Source organism: Anabrus simplex, chromosome 2, assembly GCF_040414725.1.
Source record: "Anabrus simplex isolate iqAnaSimp1 chromosome 2, ASM4041472v1, whole genome shotgun sequence".
Lineage (NCBI taxonomy): Eukaryota > Metazoa > Arthropoda > Insecta > Orthoptera > Tettigoniidae > Anabrus > Anabrus simplex.
Window position 1 is genome coordinate 730,700,216 of NC_090266.1, and position 26,930 is coordinate 730,727,145.

Here is a 26,930-nt window from a genome sequence, read left to right on the forward strand (position 1 = left end):
GCGTGTTTTCCTTTCTCGCAAATGTATTTGTATTGGAATAATTCGACAGCTACAAATAGTATGTCGAATATTACAGTTTATATAGCAGTTTACTTGTTCAACATCTTTGAGACCATTTTGTTAGTCTGTTTACAAAGCTTATTGAAGGAGAATTTTCTTGTAGAAGAAATTTACTGGAGGGGTGATGAATACAGCCCTATCTCTCCCCGGACACAAAGGCTGATTGTTTGCGAAGTTTTCATTTCAAAATTCACTTCGGTCAGAATTACCGCTTATTGAATGTCAGTCACAGAAGAATGTCTATAATGTCACAAATTTGTTGTGTGACACCAATTTTATTTAAAATATAAATACCCCATCGGTTGTTAATTAAAAGCGTACGTATTTTTTAGAGAATGGGTAATACAGTGAATAAGGTGATGCACATTGAAAGATGAAAAGGGAAAACCAACTACCCTGTCACAGTGCTATGACCATCAAACTTTTCGATATGTATATTAAAATTATTGCGAGTAATTCATGTTTTCAGTTTAATTAAAATGTCAAGTCAGCAACGTAACAATTAACCATGGTCTTCTAGCATATGCCTTTTCATGGGAATATGTAGAAATATGGTAGAAATGAAAATATTACCTTTGTTCTTGCACTGCGTTTAATTAGCCTTCCTTCGGTATTGGTAGTTCATTTTAGGCGGTGGTGGTGGTGGTGGTGGTGGCGGTGGGTGTAGTGATTATTGTGGTGATTGTGGTGGTGGCAATTGTTTCAAAAGGCCTAGTTTGAAGTTAATTAGCCTCTATATTTGACATTCTAGTGGAGGTTGAAGACCACTTTCGTATGTTACTCATAAGTTCTTCAATTGTTTCTTAATAGTTTCGTACTCTTAAATCCATCTCCAAGTCAACCTCGTACATTGTACATAATCAGAAATAGCCCAGGAAACGGGTTAAACGTTACTGAAAGTGTTCGTGGCTGTACATTCCTTATTTCTAACCGGTCTTATGATTCTACCTGTGACATTTCACAAGATTTGATTGTATTAATATTATATTGCTGCACATTACAAGGACATTAATACATACAGCAATTTCGTAATTGGATGATTTCTGTGGTATTTGAATGATCTTGATGAATAGGTTTCGTCTTCTAATTCTTTTTTTTTTTTTTTTGCTAGGGGCTTTACGTCGCACCGACACAGATAGGTCTTATGGCGACGATGGGATAGGAAAGGCCTAGGAATTGGAAGGAAGCGGCCGTGGCCTTAATTAAGGTACAGCCCCAGCATTTGCCTGGTGTGAAAATGGGAAACCACGGAAAACCATTTTCAGGGCTGCCGATAGTGGGATTCGAACCTACTATCTCCCGGATGCAAGCTCACAGCCGCGCGCCTCTATGCGCACGGCCAGCTCGCCCGGTGTTCTAATTCTTATGGACGTTTTCGTTTCTCGGAAGATTGGATGGAGGCAGCATTATGAACAACTCGGCATCTTTTGTCTTCTCTGACATTAATCTCATATACAGTACTAGCAAGATACCCGTGCTTCGCTACGGTATTATACTGAAATTTATAATTGAATGCTTATCGTTTTATATATAACCCACAGATATTCGCGATCTGACTCGTTTTGTGAGAGATTCCGCCAAAATTCGCGATCTGACTCGTTTTATGAGAGATTACGGCGACGTTCCTCCCATTTTTCAATCTTCTCTCCAGCAATCGATTTCGTACTTCCCGGGATAGGTCCAGGTATTCCACCCGGTCAGTTGGGTCCCTAAATCTTTGCCATCTTTTCCTATAAGCATTTTTAATGTGGATCATATCCTTGAGGAGATCCGGCGTGGTGTCGTCTTGGGTGCCTTGGCGGTACTGAACCTCCACTTGGCGGTAAATTACTGCCGTTGTCATTGATGACAGTATGACCAGCACCATTGTCACCCTTAGGCAAGTGCGCAGGACTTCTGGCGATACGAATGACATACTTCCGTGCATTGTTGACCTTATTACAGAGGTGAACAATTGCACGGTAAATCGTATTTCTATCGTTTATTTCAAATATGTTTACATTTTTGTTTATATGCCAGAAGAATCTACTGTAATCTAAGAAGGTTCTCCAAAGGAAAAGATGGCTCTTGAAAACGAACCCAGGAGAGATTAAAATGATCGGTTTATGATCACAATAAGTACATTGAAAATCCACAGCCTGTTTCCAGTCATTCAACCGGGTCAGGAATGGAATGAATAAGGCTTGCCGAAGACTGTCGCACTCCACTGGGGCAATGTTTAAATGAATGACAAATGAAATGAAATGATATTGGAGAGTGTTGCTGGAATGAATGATGACGGGGAAAACCGGAGTACCCGGAGAAAAACCTGTCCCGCCTCCGCTTTGTCCAGCACAAATCTCACATGGAGTGACCGGGATTTGAACCACGAAACCCAGCGGTGAGAAGCCAGCGCGCTGCCGCCTGAGCCACGGAGGCTCCTTATAAGTACATTAGGAACAGTAAAATCAATTGGTCACCCCTCCGTTTTCACTCCACCGCGCCTAAGTTGATTTAAAGAAAACGTGTTCCTTTATGTTTAAAGGAGATTCCAAATACCAATGTTCACGCGTGTTACCTTCAGTTTTGAGATATAAGTATTCCCATAAAAGTAATTCACTTTTATCACTTACTTTCACACTCCCCACCCCCATTAAATGAATTTTCCGGCAAAAAATACTTGTTTCTTTAATAGTAAAGGATCTTCTAAATACCGATTATCTTCAGTTTTTGAGATATGTGTCCTCATGAAACGAATTCAACTCCTTTTCACACTCGCCCCCAAAAATGATTCTCCGCCCCCCGCCAAAAAAACGCGTCGTTTATTTTTAAAGAAGATCTAAATACCAATTTTCACGTCTCGAACAACTTTAGTTTTTATTAGATGTAAGTATCCTCATACAATTAATTCAATAAATTTTTCAATTTTTCAACCCCCCCCCCCCCCCGCAACCTTCATTGGATTTTCCGAGAATGCCTGTTTCTTTACTTTAACAGGAGATTTCAAATACCAGTTTTTACTTCTGCAACATTTTACGTTTCTGAGATATACTGTAGATATAGTCTTTCTAAAAATTCACCCCAATTTGTCACTCCTGTTTAACCCCCCATTAATTAGATTTTCCAAAAACAAAAAATAAATGTTTCTGTATTTTTAAAGGAGATTCCTTATACTAACTGTCTGGTCTGTAATATCTTCAGTTTCTGAGATATAAGTATCCTCATTAAAGACATCAATCCCTTATTCACACCTTTCACCCCTCCTATTGGGATTTTCCGAAAACAAAAAAATACGTGTTCCTTTATTTTTAAAGGAGATTCTAAATATCACTTTTTACATCTGCAAACTTTTGAAGTTTTGAGATATAGATACACTCATTTTTAAAATACTCTCCCCTTTCACCCCCCACCCCCACTATTTGGATTTTCTAAAAACAAAAAATACGTGTTTCTTTATTTATAAAGGAGATCCCAAATAACGATTTTCAGGTCTGTAATATCTTCAGTTTCTGAGAAATAAGGATCCTTATTACAGGCATTAAACTATTTTTCACCCCTTTTCACCCCTCCTATTGGGATTTTCCGAAAACAAAAAAATACCTGTTTCTTTATTTTGAAAGTAGATTCTAAGTACCAATTTTTACATCTGTAAACTTTGAACGTTTTGAGATATAGATACACTCATTTTAAAAATTCATCCCCCTTTCAACCCTCCACTATTTGGATTTTCCAAAAACAAAAAGTACATGTTTCTTTATTTATAAAGGAGATCCCAAATACCTTTTTTCAGGTCTGTAATATCTTCAGTTTCTGAGATATAAGTATCCTCATTAAAGGCATTCAACCCCTTTTCACCCCTCCTATTAGGATTTTCCGAAAACAAAAAAGTACATGTTTATTTATTTTCAAAGGAGATTCAAAATACCAATTTTTACATTTGTAAACTTTTAAAGTTTTAAGATGTAGACACACTCATTTTAAAAATTCACCCCCCTTTTCACTCCCCATTATTTGGATTTTCCAAAAACGAAGAAATACCTGTTTCTTTATTTTGAAAGTAGATCCCAAATACCAATTTTTAGGTCTGTAATATCTTCAGGTTCTGAAATATAAGTAGCCTCATTAAAGGCATTCAACACATTTTCACCCTTTTCCACCCTTCCTATTGGGATTTTCTAAAAACAAAAAATTACGTGTTTCTTTATTTTTAAAGGAGATTCTAAATACTAATTTTTACATCTATAAACTTTAAAAGTTTTGAGATATAGATACACTCATTTTCAAAATTCACCCCCTTTTCACATCCCCCATTAAATGGATTTCCAAAAACAAAAGAATACGTGTTTCTTTATTTTTAAAGGAGGTCCCAAACACCAATTTTCAGATCTGTAATATTTTCAGTTTCTGAGATATAAGTATCGTCATTAAAGGCATTCAACCCATTTTTCACCCCTTTTCACCCTTCCTATTGGGATTTTCCGAAAACAAAATAATACGTATTTCTTTATTTTTAAAAGAGATCAAGAGTACCAATTTTCAGGTCTGTAGTATCTTCAGTTTCTGAGATATAAGTACTGATTTTCTGATTAAAGGCATTCAACCCCTTTTTCACCGTTTTTCACCCCTCCTATTGGGATTTTCTGAAAACAAAAAAATACGTGTTTCCTTATTTTTAAAGTTGATCCTAAATACCAACTTTTACACCTGTAAACTTTTAAAGTTTTGAGATATAGATAGACTCATTTTAAAATTTCAAACCCCTTTTCACCCCCTTAGCGACGGAATATCCAAAAATCCTCTCTTAGCGAGCACCTACATGTTAATATGAATGTATCCACAAAATTTCATTTCCTTATGTCCAGTAGTTTTGGCTCGGCGATGATGAATCAGTCAGTCAGTCAGTCAGTCAGTCAGTCAGTCAGGACAAGCTACTTTATATATATAGATAACTTGTCCTGACTGACTGACTGACTGACTGACTGACTGACTGATTCATCATCGCCGAGCCAAAACTACTGGACATAAAGAAATGAAATTTTGGAGATATATTCATATTAAGATGTATGTGCTCGCTAACGGGGTGAAAAGGGGGGTGAAATTTCAAAATGAGTGTGTCTATATCTCAAAACTTTAAAAGTTTACAGATGTGAAAATTGGTATTTTGAATCTTCTTTAAAAATAAGGAAACACGTATTTTTTTGTTTTGAGACAATCCCAATAGGAGGGGCGAAAAAGGGTGAAAAAGTGGTTGAATGCCTTCAATCCGGATACCGGTACTTATATCTCAGAAACTGAAGATATTACAGACATGAAAATTGGTACTTTTGATCTCTTTTAAAAATAAAGAAACACATATTTTTTGTTTTGGGGAAATCCAATTAATGGGAGGGTGAAAAGGGGGTGAATTTTTAAAATGGGTGCATCTATATCTCAAAACTTTTAAAGTTTACAGATGTAAAAATTGGTACTTAGAATCTTCATTAAAAACAAAGAAACACGTATTTTTTTGTTTTCGGAAAATCCCAATAAAAGGGGTGAAAACCTGGTTGAATGACTTTAATGAGGATACTGATATCTCAGAAACTGAAGATATTACAGACCTGAAAATTGGTGTTTAGGATCTCCTTTAAAAATAAAGAAATACATATTTTTTTGTTTTTGGAAAATCCAATTAATGGGGGGTGTGAAAAGGGGGTGAATTTTTAAAATGAGTCCATCTATATCTCAAAACTTTTAAAGTTTGAAGATGTAAAAATTGGCATTTAGAATCTCCTTTAAAAATAAAGAAACACGTATTTTTTTTGTTTTCGGAAAATCCCAATTGGAGGGGTGGAAAAGGGTGAAAAAGCGGTTGAATGCCTTTAATGAGGCTACTTATATTTCAGAACCTGAAGATATTACAGACCTGAAAATTGGTATTTGGGATTTACTTTAAAAATAAAGAAACAGGTATTTTTTTGATTTTCGAAAATCAAAATAATGGAGGGTGAAAAGGGGGGTGAATTTTTAAAAGAGTGTGTCTACATCTTAAAACTTTAAAAGTTTACAGATGGAAAAAAACGGTATTTAGAATCTTCTTTAAAAATACAAGAACACGTATTTTTTGCTTTCTTTAAATCCCAATAGGAGGGGTGTAAATGGGTGAATAATGGGATGAATGCCTTTAATGAGGATACATATATCTCAGTAACTGAAAATATTACAGAACTGAAAATTTGTATTTGGGAGCTACTTTAAAAATAAGGAAACACGTATTTTTTTGTTTTTGGAAAATCCAATTAATGGCGGTTAAACAGGACTGACAAACTGGGGTGAATTTTTTGAAAGACTATATCTACAGAATATCTGAGAAACGTAAAATGTTACAGACGTAAAAAGTGGGTATTTGGAATCTCCTGTAAATGTAAAGAAAGATAGGTGATTTGTTTTTGGAAACTCCACTTAAGGGGAAATAAAAAGCGGTGAATTTTTAAAAAGCGTATTTCTACAGTATATCTCAAAAACTTAACATGTTACAGAAGTGAAAAATGGTTTTTTTATCTCTATTAAAAATAAAGGAATGTGAATTTCAGCTTTCGGAAATACCACTTGGGTGGAAGGGGGGGGTGGGTAAAAGTGACTGAAAATGGTGTTGAATTCTTTTAATTAGGCTACTGATATCTCAAAAATGAAGATATTACAGACGTGAAACTAGACATTTGGAATCTACTTTAAAAGTAAAGAAACAGGTATTCTCGGAAAATCCAACGAAAGGGGGGGGGGGAGGTGGGTGAAAGAATTGAAAAATTAATTGAATTAATTGTATGAGAATACATACATCAAATAGAAACTAAAGTTGTTACGGACGTGAAAATTGGTATTTGAATCTCCTTAAGCAAAGAAAAACGCGTTTGGGGGGCGGGAGTGAAAAGGAGTTGAATTCCTTTCATGAAGACACATAAATCAAAAACTGAAGAAGTTAGAGTCGTGATAATTACTATTTCGAAGATCCTTTACTATTAAGGAAACAAGTATATTTTGTCGGAAAATTCACTTACGGGGTGTGGGGGGGAGGGGAGTGTGAAAGGAAGTGAAAATAAAGTGAATTATTTTTATGGGGATACTTATATCTCAAAACTGAATGTAACAGATGTGAACATTGGTGTTTGGAATATCCTTTAAACATAAAGAAACTCTTCTTCTATTTTTTTGGGGGGGGGGGGTAAATAAACTTAACGGCGGTGGGGTGTAAAAGGAGGTGAGATCAATTGATTTTACTGTTTATAATGTACTTAAGGAGCCTCCGTTGCTCAGGCGGCAGCGCGCCGGCCTGCGCAGCTGGGTTCCATGGTTTAAATCCCGGTCACTCCATGTGACATTCGTGCTGGACAAGACGGAGGCGGGACAGGTTTTTCTCCGGATACTTCGATTTTCTCTGTCATCATTCATTCCAGCAACACTGTCCAATATTTCATTTCATTTGTCATTCAACGATCATTGCCCTAGAGGTGTGCTTCGGCAGCCGGCACAATTCCTATTGTCGCCGCTAGATGGGGCTTTATTCATTCTATTCCTGACCCTGTCGAATGACTGGAAACAGGCTATATAGTTTCGATGTACTTATTCTGATCATAAACCGATCATTTTTAATCTTTCCTGGGTTCGTTTTCAACAGCCATCTTTTCCTTCGGAGAACGTTCTTAGATTACAGTAGATTCTCCTGGCATGTAAATAAAAATTTAAACACATTTGAAATAAACGATAGAAATGAGATGGACCGTCAAATTGTTCACCTCTATAATAAGGTCAACAATGCACGTAAGTATGTCATTGGTATTGCCAGAAATCCCGCACACTTGCCTACGCGCGACGATGGTGCTGGTCACATTGTAAAAATGACACTGGCAGCAGATGTAATTTACCGCCAAGTAGTGATCTTGCATCTTGCTGTGGGGTTCAGAACATCTTTTAATAATAATAATAATAATAATAATAATAATAATAATAATAATAATAATAATAATGTTCTGGACCGTTGTCAAATGTGCGGACCCCCCTGGAAACGGGTCCTGGACGGGTAATGACTGAGAATGCAGTCCGGCCGCGGGTTCAGTACCGCCAAGGCACCTAAGACGATACCGCGCCGGAACTCCTGAAGGATGTGATCCATATTAAAAACGCTTATAGGAAAAGATGGCAAAGATTTAGGGACCCAACTGACGGGGTGGAATATCTGGACCTAGCCCGTGAAGTACGAAATCGATTGCTGGAAAGAAAGATTGAAAAATGTGAGGAAACATACCGTAATCTATTAGAAAACGAGTCAGATCGCGAATTTTGGCGGATTCTCGCAGAAAACGAGTCAGATCGCGAATTTCGGCGGATTATATATCTAATACAATAAGCATTCAATTATAAATTTCAGTATAATACCGTAGCGAAGCACGGGTATCTTGCTAGTTTTATATATATAGACTAGCAAGATACCCGTGCTTCGCTACGGTATTATACTGAAATGTATAATTGAATGCTTATTGTATTAGATATATAATCCGCCGAAATTCGCGATCTGACTCGTTTGCTGCGAAAATCCACCAAAATTCCCGATCTGACTGGTTTTCTATGATTTTACGGCACGTTTCCTCCCACTTTTAAATCTTCCTTTCCAGCAATCGATTTCGTACTTCCCGGACTAGGCTCAGGTATTCCTGCCGGTGAGTTGAGTCCGTAAATCTTTGCCATCTTTTCCTATAATATTTTTAATATGGATAAAATCCTTCAGGAGATCCGGCGTGGTGTCATATTGGGTGCCTTAGCGGCACTCAACCCGCGGCCGGACTGCATTCTTAGTCATTACCCGTCCAGGAGCCGTTTCCAGCGCGGTCCGCACATTTGAAGACGGTCCGGAACATTATTATTATTATTATTATTATTATTATTATTATTATTAATAATGTTATTCTTCTTCTTCTTATTATTATTATTACTATTACTATTATGTGTTGCTGGGATGAATGATGACAGGGAAAACCGGAGTATCCGGAGAAAAACCTGTCCCGCCTCCGTTTTGTCCAGCATGAATGCCACATGGAGTGACCGGGATTTGAACCACGGAACCCAGCTGTGAGAGGGCAGCGCGCTGCCGCCTGAGCAACGGAGGATCCTTATAAATACATTAATAACAGTAAAATCAATTTGTCTCACCTCCTTCTACACCCCACCGAAGTTAAGTTTATTTACCGCCAACCCCCCCCCCCACCATAACAATTAAAAGAATGCTTGTTTCTTTATGTTTAAGGGAGATTCCAAACACCAATGTTCACGCCTATTACCTTCAGTTTTGAGATACAAGTATCCCCATAAAAATAATTCACTTTTTTTCACTTCATTTCACAATAATCCCCCCCCCCCCTTAAGTGAACTTTCCCGCAAATAATACTTGTTTCTTTAATAGTAAAGGATCTTCTAAATACCAATTATCACGACTCTAACTTCTTCAGTTTTCGATTTATGTGTCCTCATGAAAGGAATTCAACTCCTTTACACTCCCGCCCTCCAAGATGGTTTCCCCACCAAAATGCGTTCTTCTTTGTTTTTAAAGGAGGTCCAAATAAGGATTTTCACGTCTGTAACAACTTTAGTTTTTATTAGATGTATGTATCCTCATACAATTCAGTCAGTTAATTTTTCAATTCTCTCACCCCCCCCCCCCCTCATTGGATTTTCCGAGAATACGTGTTTCTTTACTTTTAAAGCAGATTGCAAATATCACATTTCACGTCTGTAACATCTTCATTTTTGAGATATCAGTAGCCTAATTAAAATAATTCATCACCATTTTCAGTCACTTTTACCCGCCCCCCCCCCTTCCACCCAAGTGGTATTTTCGAAAACTAAAAGTACACGTTTCTTTATGTTTAATAGAGATAAAAAATACCATTTTTCAATTCTGTAACATGTTAAGTTTTTTTAGATATACTGTAAATATTCTCATTTTAATATTTCACCCCTTTTAAGTTCCCCTTAAGTGGAGTTTCCAAAAACAAATCACCTATATTTCTTTACATTTACAGGAGATTTACACCCACTCTTTACGTCTGTAACATTTTACGTTTCCAAGATATTCTGTAGATATAGTCTTTCAAAAAATTCACCCCAATTTTTCACTCCTGTTTAACCGCCATTAATTGGCTTTTCCAAAAACTAAAAAATACGTGTGTTTCTTAATTTTTAAAGGAGATCCCATATGCAAATTACCAGTTCTGTAATATCTTTAGTTTCTGAGATATGTGTATCCTCAATTAAGGCATTCAACCCATTCTTCACCCTTTTACACCCCTCCTATTATGATTTACAGAAAACAAAAGATACGTTTTCCTTTATTTTTAGAGGAGATTCTAACTACCGATTTTTATATCTGTAAATTTTAAAGTTTTAAGATGTAGACACACTCATTTTAAAAAATTCACCCCCCCTTTTCACCCCTCAATATTTGGATTTTCCAAAAACGAAAAAATACGTTTCTTTACTTTTAAAGTAGATCCAAAATACCAATTTTCAGGTCTGTAATATCTTCAGGTTCTGAAATATAAGTAGCCTCATGAAAGGCATTCAACCCATTATTCACCCTTTTACACCCTTCCTATTGGGATTTTCCGAAAACAAAAGAATACGTGTTTCTTTATTTTTAAAGGAGATTATAAATACCAATTTTTACATCTATAAACTTTAAAAGTTTTGAGATATAGATACACTCATTTTAAAAAATCACCCCCTTTTCACCCCCACCCACCCTTTTAATTGGATTTTCCACAAAAAGAAAAATACGTGTTTCTTTATTTTTAAAGGAGATCCCAAACACCAATTTTCAGGTCTATAATATCTTCAGTTTCTGAGATATAAGTAGCCTCATTACAGGCATTCAACCCATTTTTCACCCCTTTTCACTCCTATTGCGATTTTCCGAAAACAAAGAAATACGTGTTTCTTTATTTTTAATGAAGATTCTAAATACCAATTTTTACATCTGCAAACTTTAAAAGTTTGGAGATATAGATTCACTCATTTTAAAAATTCACCCCCTTTTCACCCTCCCATTAATTGGATTTTACAAAAGCAAAAAAATACGTGCTTCTTTATTTTTAAAAGAGATCAAAAGTACCAATTTTCAGGTCTGTAATATCTTCAGTTTCTGAGATATAATTACCAGGATCCTGATTAAAGGCATTCAACCCATTTTCCCCCATTTTCCCCCTTTTTCATCCCTCATATTGGGATTTTCTGAAAACAAAAAAAATACGTGTTTCCTTATTTTTAAAGAAGATTCTAGATACCAATTTTTACATCTGTAAACTTTTAAAGTTTTGAGATATAGATACACTCATTTTAAAATTTCACCCCCATTTTCACCCCCTTACCGAAGGAATATCCAAAAATCCTCTCTTAGCGAGCACCTACATCATAATATGAATATATCCCCAAAATTTCATTTCTTTATGTCCTGTAGTTTTGGCTCGGCGATGATGATGAATCAGTCAGTCAGTCAGTCAGTCAGTCAGTCAGTCAGTCAGTCAGGACAAGCTATTTTATATATATAGATTATGTTGAGATTCCTCGTTCAAAACTGTGTCGCAATGCAATAAAACAAATTCTGCAGAAAATCATGAATGTACGCTTCTTTGTTATTCAGAAAAATGTTCCAATAGTAGTGAACTTCAATAGCGCCTAGGTCTGTCCTTGCCGAATCGCTTGTGATTTATTCGATATCAGTTGAAATATTGTTTAGAAATGATCATATGAGCTTCAAAATTGTTCATGATAACAAAATCATATAATGCCTTAGAAATTGGTCAAATAATAGGTTGTACGGAAGACTACGATTAATGAGGATAATTCTAACAGGAGGCTTGGCAGAGTACATCCTCATGAGTCTCTTATGGTCAAAAAAGGGTCTTTCGTATACGGTGTCTTTTTCATGTCTTTTTCGTGTTCACCAATGATGAAAGATTGATCAGTAAGTTCATTTACTGCTGGACTGATACCATCTTGCCTGTTAAATACAAATGTATCTTTTTTGATTTTTTAAAGTAATTGATCGGATAGTTTAGATGATAAGCTAACTGTGCCGCCGCTCTCGGCATTTCCCTTAACACTAAGGTGTTGATTGATCTTTGTCATATCCTCTTAGAACCTTCGTTAAAATATGTTGGCCCTACACAATGCAATTTTCAGTGGTTGTTTGCAGAGTTTCCTTATTATGAAATATTGAATCTGAAGAGTGAACCATAATTCACAAATTACGTGCACAGTGTGGGAAAATTCGGATTCTAATAGAATAATTTGTCTCATTCTCACACTCCTTTGTGTATAGTGTTATGTTCCATTATTGAAAAAAAAAAAAACAATCAATTTCAGAATATTGATATTTGCCCAACATTCAATCAGTTAATCTTAGAAGACGAAGGAATGCCGAAATTTCGCTCTGAAGAGAGATTTGTTAAAGCTCCAGTTCATCTACTAACAAGATTCCCTCCCATTAAATGACAGCCGACTGCATCGTTATTCTAGCCCGACACTTCGAGCATATAACTAGGACGCCAGCGCCTAACCAACTACGATACTGAGCCAGTCGTCAAATGTGAGCTCTTTGGTATAACAGTGTAACAGCAGGCATACGGATGCCCCCCCCCCCCAAAAAAAGACCTTCCGTTTATTCCGTAATGAGTTAGACTTCCATGTCTTAGGTGATTCATATCAATCATTTGGGACACATGATGAGTTCTCGTTAAAGTCTATGTCGAGTGTCTTCCTCCTAGTCAGGAGTCCACAACAGCGTAACATGGCGCTTTTTTTCGTTTTTTTCTAGCCGAGTGCAGCCCTTGTAAGGCAGACCCTCCAATGAGGGTGGGCGGCATCTGCCATGTGTAGGTAACTGCGTGTTATTGTGGTGGAGGATAGTGTTATGAGTGTGAGTTGCAGGGATGTTGGGGACAGCACAAACACCCAGCCCCCGGGCCATTGGTACTAAGCAATTAAGGTTAAAATCTCCGACCCGGCCGGGAATCGAACCCGGGACGCTCTGAACCTAAGGCCAGTACGCTGACCATTCAGCCAACGAGTCGGACGTGATACGACGTGATTTGAATTTTATCCGAAATCTCTTGTTTTTTAGAATGTACCATATTTGCTATCCTCTGCAAAACGGGATAGTTTTGAAGACTGTTTCCATTAACAGGAGCGAATGTCACTGTTTCTTAATTAGATGTATGTGATGGTTCATCCATGCGAAATTAAATTATTTTAAGGTGAGTGGAGGATTTAAATCATTCCGCCTGCGTTACGTTTTGCTCAAGTGTAAATGTACAAGCGGGCTAGGTATGGATCACCGTACCCATTTTACACACCTTCTTTGACTTTCATATAAATAAATGTATAAACCGGTCTACAATAAGAGCCCATCGTCGACAAGCTATCCTCTTTCCAAATTTCTCTCTGTACATTCTTGCCACTTGGTTGTTACATCGCTTCAGTCTTTGCTTCTGTTACGTTTCACGTCGCTTTGTGTGTATGTAATTCTGTTATTGCGACATTTGCAGGTGTGTCATTTATGCAATGATTCCCTTTCATTGGATAAGTACACAGGCAACTGCATCCGTCACTATCATAATGAACCATTTACGTGACATTATGTGTTACATATTCTCTGCATTCACATACACATGAACCCAACCCATTCTTGCAACTGTGTTTTGCTTCACGTGACCCTGTAAATTAGTTTGTCCCTCCTAAGTGAACGAATGTACCATTACCTCGGTGTGTGTGAATGAATGTCGCATGACAAACTACCCATCGTTCTCTGGTCACTTCTAAAAGCTGTGTTTCACGGACCATTTTTATATGGTGGATTCAGTGATTTTTCTGGCTTAAGACACAGTACTATTTTCCAAAAGTCCTTTTGAGTCGAATGAATCCTTTTTATATTGAAATTGAAAAGGAATATGATTATTTTCCTTCTGGAATTCGAACAAATTTCAAGAGAGATGGATATGGATAATAATAATAACAACAATAATAGCGCTTTGTGTTTTACGGGCAGGAGTGGAGTGAACACAATTCTCCTTTCCCCAAGTGTGCTTCCATTGACTGTTCATAGGGGATGGTGTATGCTCTGCATGGTAATTAAGACATGTGTTATTTTATTTCAGTTTTTACGGTGGTGGTCTTCGAACTCTGCTCCTCTCAGGCCCAAAGTACTTGTTACAGGCCTTCATAACTAAATAAATCTTTTGTTGCATTGGAGAGCATTACAGGAGCTTAACTTAACACCATATTTTAAATGTAAGGATATTTCTAAACTTATTAGTTTTCTGTTTGTTAGGCAACTGACTGTAGCTGGGTAAAGTATTATGAAGAGGTATTTTTCTAGTTACCAGTTTGTCTCCACTCCTGGGAGAGACTTCAATCTTATCTGCTTTTTCAGCCTTCGTGAGATGGATTATCCGTTAAGACGAGCATAATGGTGTGCTATTTGATTGCTGTCCAATAATTTCTCACAAATGGTCGACGCATGCTTGAACAATGTATCTGTTTCTTAATTTTGAAAAGGACATAATAATAAACTATTTCTACTGTAAACATGGGGCAGACGAGTTCAATTTATACCATGCAAAAATAAATTCGTGGCATTTTTTTCGATGCAAAAGTAACGCGTACTGTGGGAACCGTACAAGAAATGAACTTGATAGAACGTCGAAAATAATTAAATTAATTCATACTTCATTGGCCACTCTTTAGGCTATAACAAAAACATATAAGTATTAATATTGTTGTGTGTTTTGCTTCGAAAACATTCTAAGCGTGTCAAGATTATAGAGAGGGGAGAAATTGTACGTTAAATAGTGGAAGGGGTGGGGGGAGGAGATCTTACGGTGTTGCCGGTAGATGAACGGACTAGAGGAAAGCATGTCATTGTGCTTTGATTGTGTGCTTCAAGGGTCACTTCTGGGTAAGGTGAAACATACATGACGGAGTACAACACGTCGTTTTTGTTGAGGTTTATCCTCGTTTCCTTTGAAGAACTTAGTGATACAATAAATAACGGGAGAAAGTTCTTTGTAGCCTATCTGTGCAGGGCTAGTGTACTCTCGCAGTACTGTTTGAAAATTTGTTTAATATAGTGAACATAATACTGCTTGTAAGGGTATATTCTAAAAGAAGAAAAGAAAATCAATCTTGGAACCAATAGACTGTGCAATTTACGTTTGAGAAGTACAAAGATGCTATATACCTGGGATCCACTTGGGTGAGAATTCTTGAAGCGACTTTGGTTTATTTTGGATTGTCCAGAATGTTCCGACTGATTTTGACCGGGTTAAGTTCATTCATGCTCAGTAGAAATCGTGGAGTCATTTCCCTAAGATGCTTGAATGAAAGTGCTCTAACGTGGTAATTCGGTTATTATGAAAACTCTGCTAACGTCATCATTCCTTATTGGACACTGTGAGTTTCACCGAGTTTCAAATATGGATGAACAACTGATATACTCTAGGCCTATGGGACTGTTCAACGATACGGAAGGAAACGTTGCACATGCTTCTGAAACTTCTTGTGCAGTGCATAGAGTGCGAAATATTCATGTAAAGAATGCCATACTTCGATATTTCAGATGCTATCGTTACTCTTCAGATACACGGGATCAGATGGACAATTAAAATGCGTATGGTAGCCAGTTGGAGACAATGCATCAAATAATTCTAATCGTGTTCGTCGAGACAACGCTAGGCCTCACGTGTCTTTGGTCACTCGCGGAAACGGAAAATATGTTGTGTTCGTCGAGACATTTTCAGGAGACATGCAGAAGTCCTTCACCATACACTGTTATTAACCAGATATTGCACCATCCAACTAACAATCTTCATTCTCTACAGAACTGTTGCTGCTTGATAGGACGTAGTCAGCATCCCCCTCTGCGGGATTCCTTCAACTGAACATTTTATCTTCAACCCTGTCGGTACTTGGATGACCTCTTTGCTTCCAAACCAAGCTAGTTCTATGCAGATGGAATTTTAAAGTTGCCAAAAAGATGGACTTAATTCCTGAAGGGATACAAGTCGAACCTCGATATCTCGAACCTCCATTACTCGAATTTTCAGTATCTCGAAGTAATTTACTGTAAATTTCCCGGCCGTCTGTCCTATTCTCCACGTGTATTTATTTTTCTATTACTCGAAATACGGTTACACGAATTTCTCGATTTCTCGAAGCAAACATTTCCTCACTTGAAGCAAAAACTACTGTGTAACTCGAATTTTGTGTAACATTAACTGTGCAATACGACATTTTTGTGGTTTGTAAGGGACAGCTAACAAGTAAAGAAAGGGTTACAGCGATGCTGGGAGCTAATATGACGGGAACCGAAAAAAATAAACTTCTAGTGATCGGAAAATCAGTGAAGCCTCGCTGTTTCTCGGGTGTGAATTAATTACCGGTCACGTACAAATGTGAGCCCTGAAGTCGCGGATGACAAGCTCCATTTACGAATCTCGGCTGCGTGGTAAGAAGGGTGGAAAGTTTAATCGTAACAAAGAGAAGAGACTAACGGATTTTTTCAAAGGTGTTAACCGAGGTACGTTTCTTGTTTTACTAGACTACTGTATGTGCTGTATATTGTCTTCTAAAAAGTTACTATAATAAGTGTTATAATTAAAGTGGTGTCGTAAAATACAGTTTGTATATTTTTAAGTACTGTTAAAATGCTGTATTAAATATAAACCCGTAGGTACATATTATTCAATTGTGTGCTATTCATGCTCAAAAACGGTATTCTCTATATCTCGAAATTTCGATAACTCGGAATAAAATTTAGCTCCCGAGGTGATTCGAGATATCGATGTTCCACTGTGCTTAAATGCATAAAATGTTTCATTTATACGTAAGAGAACACTCAGAACTTTCCTATCCTTTATAACAAATTCCATGTTGCCGTTGAAACGATTTTTTTCGAGGTACCATTTAGGCATTATTGATGACGGACAACAACAGTTGAAGAAAATGTGGTTCATGTTCTCTTCAGCGTTATTGCAGTAGCAGCAACAACCCGTGCATTTGTTGTATTAAGCTTTCTTGAACACGGTTGCTTCTGGTACCAGTGTACAGAGGGGATTATGTGTTGCACATGGGAGAAGTGCCATCCTCGCATTTGTGATATAACCTTCCATTCTTCATTCCAACAGGTTAGCAACCTTCTCTTTAGGAGAGGTACATAATCAGTTGACGGAACGGTGTTATAATCCTGTCTTCCATTGTTGGGAGCAGACTTGGCTAGCAAGCTCACAGCTGTGCGACCCTAACCGCACGGCCAACTCGCCCGGCAAGTGCATAAAATAAAGGTCTAGGAAATTAAACAATTTATTCAAATAATAAACGTTCCTAAAGCCTAAACCAATATTCATATGTCCTTTCGGTAACATCGTTGTATCTTCTGTGTTTCCTACATACACACCGGATAAAAAAATTGTACCCCTCATGCAGAAATAGTAATGGCTCTGTTTTCAACGCTGGATATCACCATGCCCCGCGCCCCAGCGATCTTAAAGCAGCTCGAGAGTTAAGTGGTCCGCAGTAGGCTGTATCTGACGGCCGCGTTGCGTGATTGTGTGTTGCAAAATGGGTCGAAAAGGACGCGTTATGGACTGGCAAAGAGGAGTAATTCCATTTGGCCGTTAGAAGGACACAGCTTACAGAAAGTGGCTGAATTTGCTCATGTGACACATAGTATAATGAAGCGTGTCTGTAGGCAGTGAAAGGAAACTCTCTTTCACTTCAAGTCGGCGCACGTAACGTGGTCGCCAAGAAAAGTGCTCGCCGCTGCTACCGCCAGCAGTTGACGTGCAAAGTGTCTACCAACCGGTTCGCAACAATGCAACAATTGCTCGAAATCGTCAATGATTTATTTTAATGAAAAGCATAAAACAGAAAACAAGTCTTCAATGAAACTATACTATACTTACACATTTAAAATAACATTACATGTACTAATTAATTGTATTAATGATCATGATAATGAGATATGGGTTGTAATAATAATAATAATAATAATAATAATAATGAGATATGAGTCGGTGATAATGAGATATGAAGAAATGAACATAATGATGGCAAGGATGGTAACTTCATATAGGCCTAATAATTACTACTAATTTAACCACTAGTTAATTGATCACATTTTAAACTTTTGTTAGTGGCTAAGTCATGAGCCTGAGATAATGGAGAGAATTTTGCTTGTTGCAGCAAAATCTGGTTTAGTTTTGTTCACGGCCATTCTGTTACACTTGCTGCGTATTCTGTAAAGTGGTGAATTATTGTTACTGGCTGTTTTCACGTTTTCACCGTAGAATGTAAAAGAAACTCGTGTTTTCGCTTGTGGGACATTCAATTCTAATAACAAAAGAAAATAATTTCCAAGGGTGCTATTTACAACCTTGTACATAAAGATCATATCGCATAAATTTCTACGTGATCTAAGAGTTTTGATGTGGGGGTTTCTCTGAACAGACACTCGCAGCTCATATTCAAAGGAAATAAACTCTATTTCCTTATGTAGGCCTATAGAAATGTTAGATCACATGTTCCAGTCTCAGAACGAACGTTACTCAGGAAACTCCATACCATGGCAATCAACCAATGCTATCACGTGCAAACAAAATGGCACGACTTCAATGGGCTAAACTATATAAGAATTGAACTATAGGACTGGAAGCGGGTCATCTGGTCTGATGAGTTGAGTAACCTGCCTTTACAGTTTCTTCAAGCGCATGGCCTTCCTGCCAGGAGTGTCCGAGGACATATTCGGCCCACCACTTCAGTGGCTGCTTTTCCCAGTACACCCCATTGGGGGTGAGCTACATGTACCGCTGTAAGAGTGTTGTATTTGTACGGGCTAAGAATGGGAGGGCAGCGGCTGTGGCCTTGAGAAAAGTACCATCCCAGCATTTTCCTGGAGTTGAAATGGGGAAACAATTTTGAGGATGGCCGACGGGGGATTCGAACCCACTTGTGTTCCGAGTACAGAGCTAGCAGCCGTAACTGGCCATGCTGAAACACACTGAGCTAACCTGTTCGGTGCATTTACAGTAAAATGAAAAGAAATTGCGTATGGCTTTTAGTGCCGAGAATGTCCGAGGACATGTTCAGCTCGCCAGGTGCAGATCTTTTCATTTGACGCCCGTAGGCAACCTCTTCGTCGTGATGAGGATGAAATGATGATGAAGACGACACATACATCCAGACCCCGTGGCAACGAAATTAACCAATGATGCTTAAAATTCCCGACCCTGCCGAGAATCGAACCCGGATCCCTGTGACCAAAAGCCACCACGTTAACCATTTATCATGGAGCCGGACGCCTCTACAGTAATGAAGCCAGATGCAGAATGAATCGTAGGCCGTATGAAGCCTTCCTCGAGGACTGTGTGCTCGGTGTGATAAAGGCAGGAGATCGGTCCGTGAAGTTCCAGAGGTGTTTCATATGTCCTGGATTAGGCTGCGGTTACGAAACATCTCCCATGTACACTCGAAATTTTTAGTATCTCGTGGCCAGATATATTCATTTCAGGCAAGAAATCAGCACAGCCCTCAGAACCACCCAGTACCTGCTTACACACTCTCTCTCATTGGTCACATCCATTAGACGGATTAACGCATGCACATATCTGAAGAGTGAGGGGAGTTGGAGGAAACGAAGTACGAGGATATCTAGCATGAACGAAACACACGCGGAGGGGAAGGTACTTGCTTCCCCGCTTGCCCACACGTCCCACTGGCTCGACAATGAAGGGAGAGGGGAATGAAGGGAGGAACCACACGGCTCCTTCAAGGCAACAGACGTAATGTGTATGTCAACTCATTGAGGGTCAAATTCTCCAGTTTCTTTGTAATTCTTGTGTACGAAGTCTGGTTGAAATGTTTGCGGTCTCGACTATGTCTTCATTATCAAATGCCATCGCGCTCAACCACTGTAAGAAAGAATGACCCTTATTTTCGTCAATATAGGCCCTGTTAAATACTACTACTACTACTACTACTACTACTACTACTACTACTACTACTACTACTATTTTTATCTTCAAAAACCAAAGTTAAAATAACCTGGCATTAAATAATTATGATTATCAGAGACGCAAGGGCGTTTGGAAAACCGTTCCTATGTAGTTATTGTTAGCGCTGATCAAACAATTAAATACCATATATTGGGTTGGGATTATATCGTGCACACTTAATTGCAATTAAATTAAAGTTAATTAATTGTTTTTGTTTCTTTTTCTATTTGCTTTACGTCGCACCGACACAGATAGGTCTTTTGGCGACGATGGGATAGGAAAGGCCTAGGAATGGGAAGGACGCGGCTGTAGAACCATGTTACGTGTCATGTTGCGATACTAATGAAAAGTAGCGTAGACTCGCGGTATTCCGTACATTATGGTACTATGCACAGGTAATGAAATTCGCAGATGTAACACAGACCTATGGTGTTTCGCACACTGCGGCGCTATTTACAGGCAACGCAAACCTATGGCGTTCCTCACAGAAGTGGACTAAACACAGGGACCCGCACTATCCAGTGGTGTACCTCACAGAGTGGGTACTAAGCATAGCAAGGCAGAACCATGGTGTCGCTAATCCCATGGTGTTGCTCATATAGGGGTACGAATCACAGGTACTGTAAAAGCCGGCAACGCACTCTGTTGCTACGAATCACAAACCTATTGTGTACCTAACAAAGTGGTACTACACGGAAGTATAAGCGACCCATGGTATTCCCCGCGTGGTGGTACTAATCACAAATAGTGGCATGGTTCTAAGACAATCGTCTCTTGGTCGCCCCTTTTAGTCGCCTCTTACGACGGGCAGGGGATACCGTGGGTGTGTTCTTCGTCTGCGTCCCCCACCCACAGGGAGTTGTGTGTTTGATCCGCGAGAGGTATTTTATTTCCCTCAAGTCCGCCGGCAAGCCGGTTAGGACCCCCCTATCCGCCAACTGGGACGCGCCACGTGGGAGTATCACCTCTCCCCCTGCTACGTCAGCGTAGTAGGTTCGTAGACAATGCTTAAAGACGACGAACAATATTTTCTCCAGTATTATGGAATGAGGCCAGTTACATTTTACTATTGTATATTGTAGATATTACAAGGCACAGAAAAATCATACCATTTCAATGGAAGAGATTCTTGGAGTAACAATAAGGTAAGGGAACTGATGAAATTAACATATTTCGGAATATAATAGACTATACTATAATAATATTTTATATTGTACATAATCCTGTTGAAATATTAAAAACTGAGTAGAATGGGATGAAATCAAATTCTTCTTGTATTAATGTTTTGCAATGCATGATTATCACTCTCCTAACAAGCTTCAACTGGCGCAAGTAAAGTGACAGCATACTGTTCACTCGCTTTACTGGCACTAGATAGCGCCAGCTCGCGCGTGATCAAATGAGAATTTCAAACGCTTCAATACTGAGCGATGTTCGTAAAATGTAGCGCTAGCTCACGCGGGTAGCCGCTAATTGTTCCGTACCGCAGCCTTAGTCCCCATTTTCTCAGTTCTATACTTGAACCAGCATGGGTATATTAAACTTCTGGACGAGCAGCTACGGTCCTTCGTTCACCAACTTACTGGTAATCCAGATGTGGAAAAGCGCGTTATTCAGGACGATAACTGTCGAGTTAAACAGGCCCGAACTGTCACTTAGAGCAGGGCCTCTCAAACGCCCAAAATCTCACGCGTGCAAACTGAGGCGCAGAGGTCCGGTGCACTAGTGACGGGATATTCGATTCATTTGATTCCGTTCACGTTACTGAATCGATACAGTGAGCCGATTCACGGCTCATTAGAGTCATCGATCCTACTACATCTGTGTAGTGTGTACTGATAAGACAGCAGCAAAAACATTCAATGCTTGCTGCTGCCATCTGGTCTTCATTCTATAAACTACTTTCTATGCGTCATCTAACTTTCAGATGCAGTACTATACTTGCTTATTATATTACAGCACAAAACTTACGTAGTTAATAATAATTACTGACATTACTCAAATTTTATACACTACCTAATGGTTTTCCACAGTTCTCTGAAAGTCGCCTGTGTCCACAATAAATAGCCCACATAAATACAGGGTGATTAATTTAAAAGTTCAGAGCGGAATGCCGAGGATTAGGCGTGCTGGGAAGCGGAGACAGCAAGCGCAGTGCCCGTAATGACAAGCACGCATAGTCGGCTCAGAGAAGCGGCATGATTACCGGTACGCCTATAGAAACTAAACGAAACTGAACTCGCCAGCTACATAGATGCTCTAGACAAATAAGTAAATGAATAAACAAATAAATAAATCAAGTAGGAAATTAAACTGAACTCGCCAGTATTTACAGACGATGCTCAAAGTGATCCCCTTCAGCTGCAATGCAAGCTCCACATCTTGTAATGAGATTTCGAAACACACTTTGTAGTTCATGGACACCGATAGAACGCACAGTGTTCCTCATTTCAATTTTTAATTCTTCTGCAGTTCGAGGATTGTTCCTGTAAACTTTTCCTTTAAGATTTCTCCATGGATAAAAATCACATGTGCTTAAATCAGGCGAACGAGGGGGCCATAAGCCTTTACTGATGATCATCGAACACTTCCCGTAACCGTCGCATAGAGCTACGCGCCGTATGGGCCGTTGCGCTATCCTGCTGGAAATAGCCGCACCTTTTCTCTTCTTCAGTCAGTTCAGCAAAAAATGGTTCCAGAATGTTGTAAATATAACGGTCAGAAGTAATCGTGTCCTGAAAAAATATCAGACTAATAATTCGTCGGGCACTGATAGCGCACCACACACCCACCTTCATATCCTGCAGAGGTGTCGGCTGTAAAATGTGCGGGTTGTCTGTATCCCAGATTCTATTGTTCTGTGAATTGACATATCCAATCAAATGAAACCAGGCTTCGTCGCTTATAAAAAGATAGTTCGGATCCACAATACCGTCTTGGACACTATTCATTAGCCAATTGGAAAATCGTATTCTTGCATTGAAATCTGTAGGCAGTATGTTATGGACTGAATGAGTCCAATAAGATCGTAAATGTAACAATTTTCTTGCATTACGTGCTGAAGAAGGTGAAATAGCACTTTCCTAAGCTACTCTCCGAAGCGACTTATGTGGACTGACCTGGAGTCTTACCTGTATATCTTCTAACCTCTCCCGTGTGAAAGCTGTTCTCCTTCGCTTCTTTTTCTTATTGCTTACGGAACCAGAATTAGGCCACTTGTAAACGAGCTGATGCACGTAACGTTTTGATGGTACTGTCGCACCAGGAAATTGTCTACGGAATTTTCGGAGGCACATTTTAACTGGTTTCTTCTTCTTGTGCAAATAACACTCGACCAAAAATATTCTTTGCTTTATAGTGTATTTAACCATCGTGATAATAACCTCACAACACCCCTTAAAAGTCCAATAGTTTCTAGCGAATTGAGGGACAGAGTGCTGAACAGCTGCGCGCTGGCAGTGAACACTTATCTCGCCAGTGTTGACACAAGCCATATGGCGCTCGCTCGGGAATTCCCACGGCATGCGAGCAGAAGTCTGAACTCTTAGATTATTTTCCCTGTATAAATCAAATACGTTGCTTTACGTCAAACCGACGCAGAAAGGTTTTATGGCGACGAAGAGATAGGAAAGGGCTAGAAGTGGGAAGAAGCGGCCGTGGCCGTAATTAAGGTACACCACCAGCATGTGCCTGGTGTGAAAATGGGAAACCACGGAAAGCCATCTTAACGGCTGCCGGCGGTAGCATTCGAACCCGCCATCCCCCGAATGCAAGCTCATAGCTACGTGACCCTAAACGCACGGCCAGCTAGCTCGGTCATCTTTGAAAATGTCTTTTCCTATTAGCAAAGGATTTTTAAATCGTCATATTTTGTATAGGCTACACGAGATGTACGGTAGCCCACTGGCTTTCTGATTAAACATATTTTCATTTAAGTTATTGCATCAGTCTGCTCACTTACTCACTGTCCACGTACACCGGTGATCTCGTGATTCGATTATTGAAGTACCGTGCAGTGATGCGATATACAAACTGAGAGAATACCGAGCAGATCTTTCGCAAATAAAACAGACAATTTTGAGTGGTCATGAGCATGACTCATAGGGTAGACTAGATAATAATGCCATTGGCTTTGCGTCCCATTAACAACTTTTATGGTTTTTGGAGACGCCGAGGTACCGGAATTTAGTCCTCCAGGAGCTCTTTTACGTGCCATTATGGTTTTTGGAGTCGCCGAGGTACCGGAATTTAGTCCTCCAGGAGCTCTTTTACGTGCCAGTACATCTACGGACATGAGGCTGAGCACCTTCAAATACACTCGCACTGAGCCGGGATCGAATCTGCCAAGTTGGGTTCAGAAGGCCGGCGCCTCTACCTTCTGAGCCACTCAGCCAGGCGGGGGGTTAGAGAGCTGAGTTTAACCGTCGAACGTCAACTAGTTATAAAAATACTGATAGATTAAACTAATATGGTAAATAGAATAACCTAATAGCCTACCTGCTTACAAGCTTGGTACTTTGGAATTATGGTTTAACTACCTTTTTAACCCTGCAAATAAATCCATCTATTATTTAAAAGAAGAGGACAGTGAATGCAAGTGGGTATTATTTTCGCGGGGAGCCGAACTTCCTCTGAAGCAGTACATGCAGAGTCATGGTACACTGAAGGAATCGTACGCTATAATGGACTCTCAAGCTCAGCTCATTTGAATTTTTTTTGCTAGTGGTTTTACGTCGCACCGACACAGATAGGACGATGGTATAGGAAAGTGTTAATCCAAGTATCTCTTGCTAGGAGCCGGAAGGAAGCAATCGTGTATCTTAATTAAGATACGGCCTCAGCATTTGCCTGGTATGAAAATGGAAACCACGGAAAACCATTTTCAAGACTGGTAACAGTGTGGTTTGTTTATTTTTTTTGAAGTCATTGCATGCTAGAATATGCCCTGTACTAGTACATCACCTCTCCTTTCTATGTAAGATTGCCTTCAATCGCTTGAGCACCTACACGAAATTCCACAGTATACAGGTTTTTTCTATATTCCCATTACAGACTTAGAGGGCTTGCAGTGCAGGGGTATGGGGCATCACGTGATCGTTCAATGACGTACGTACTCCAGTCACTGGCGCCGAAAATGCGGGAGATTTGAACGTGTGCTGTGGTGGTTTTTTACGGGTAGCGGGAAGACGGTACGTTTCCGGACACAAGTTCCTATGCTAAACTTAACCGTCTTGGTCTCCACTGCAAGCCCTCAATTATGATTGAAATACTCTTCAGCGGTATTAGAAAATTTGCCTCTTATTTCACAATATCTTTGTTTGGCGATTGTAACGCTGCGTTTTGTAGTTATTACATTTGAAGTATTTGAGAATGATTATGCCAAATATTTCAGTTTGAAGTAGTATATTTCATATTTTTGGAATATCTTTGAGTAGGAGGAAATATAAGGTGTCATGTAGAGAAAAATACATTCCTGTGATTCTGAGTAGGCACACATGTACCTTTTAAATTTAAATTATTCTTGATGGCCTTTTCTGCAATTTGTTTGGGCCGTCTACGGTCGGATGCCCTTCCTGACGCCAACCCTATGTAAAATGATGTAATCACTGTAGGATGTTTCTGAGGTGGTTAGTGGTGTGGTGCGATGTGTCATATGTAGATGGAGATTTGTATTGAGACGAACACAAACACTCGGTCCCAGAGCCATGTGAATTAACGATACGCAGTTAGAATACCGGACCCTGCTGGGAATCGAACCGGAGGCCCTCTGAACCGAAGGAAACTACGCTGATCATTCACCTTTAAAGTTTATTTACTGTAAAAAGTAAACAAATTAATGTTGTACGGTGCCGTGGTAGTGGTGTAAAAATTCGGCACTGCAGCGTCTCCGAAACCCATAAAGTAGTTCGTAAGTGGGACGTAAAACCAGTATGATTATTTACGGTACTGTTTTAATTTTACATATTCACACTACAACCAGAGTCGCACAACATTGAATCTGCGAAATCTCGTCGAATTGCTCACCTTACTACTTAGGTAACGAACATTATTTCCATGTTTGAGTGTTGAATATACAAGACCGTTTATGCTGTATTTGGAGTGACCCTGTCAAGACTGGAGAACTTTTCCGCTCGCACGTGTAGCAGTAGTGTAGCGAAGTGGAAGGAATGGAGAAGGGGCGAACATTGATGGCCTTAAATGGCGGTGACGTGAGGGGGAGAATAGTATCCATTCGATGATTATACAGCTATTATTGCGTATTTATACTTGAAGTGGCTCTTCAACGTGAGGTGGTAGATATTGTGAACTTCTGGCATGAAAAGAGGTATCTAGTGCTGTATATAACACGTTACAATGAAATACGGAGTGGCACGTAGAAGCGGGATATGTAACAAGTGAATTTAATAATCAGTTACACAATTTCTTACTGTGTATTATGTCTTTCTACCCAGGGACAGCTCCTTTGTGTGTGGTCAGATTTTCTTCTCTTCCTATAGATTTCAGTTTAATATTTCTTTAGCGAAGACTACTCCCATTGGACTCTCCGAGATAATAGCCCAAAGGAGATTGCGGAGAAAGCATCTTCAATCTCATATTAGATTGAAGTGCCAAATATTTTCTGGCGTAGCTTTTAATCTATCCTTCATGACACAGTAGGCCTACTTCATATTACCCAGAACTTGATAATACCCTTGAATGAGCCCCATGTCTGTAGCTTTAAGTAGTTCATGGTGTCTGTAAATGCAGTCTCCTGAAAATGCTAAGACTGTCAAAATCGCCTTCTCTTACTTCTCCCTCCAATAACAATGAACATTT

At 39.1% G+C, this 26,930-nt stretch overlaps 1 protein-coding gene across 8 annotated transcripts in view; it reads left to right on the top strand.

Annotated features, from left to right (window-relative positions):
- Positions 1 to 26,930, top strand: part of Ssdp (Sequence-specific single-stranded DNA-binding protein) — an 831,184-nt gene that overhangs the window by 485,330 nt on the left and 318,924 nt on the right. The gene's annotated exons all lie outside the window — the stretch shown is intronic.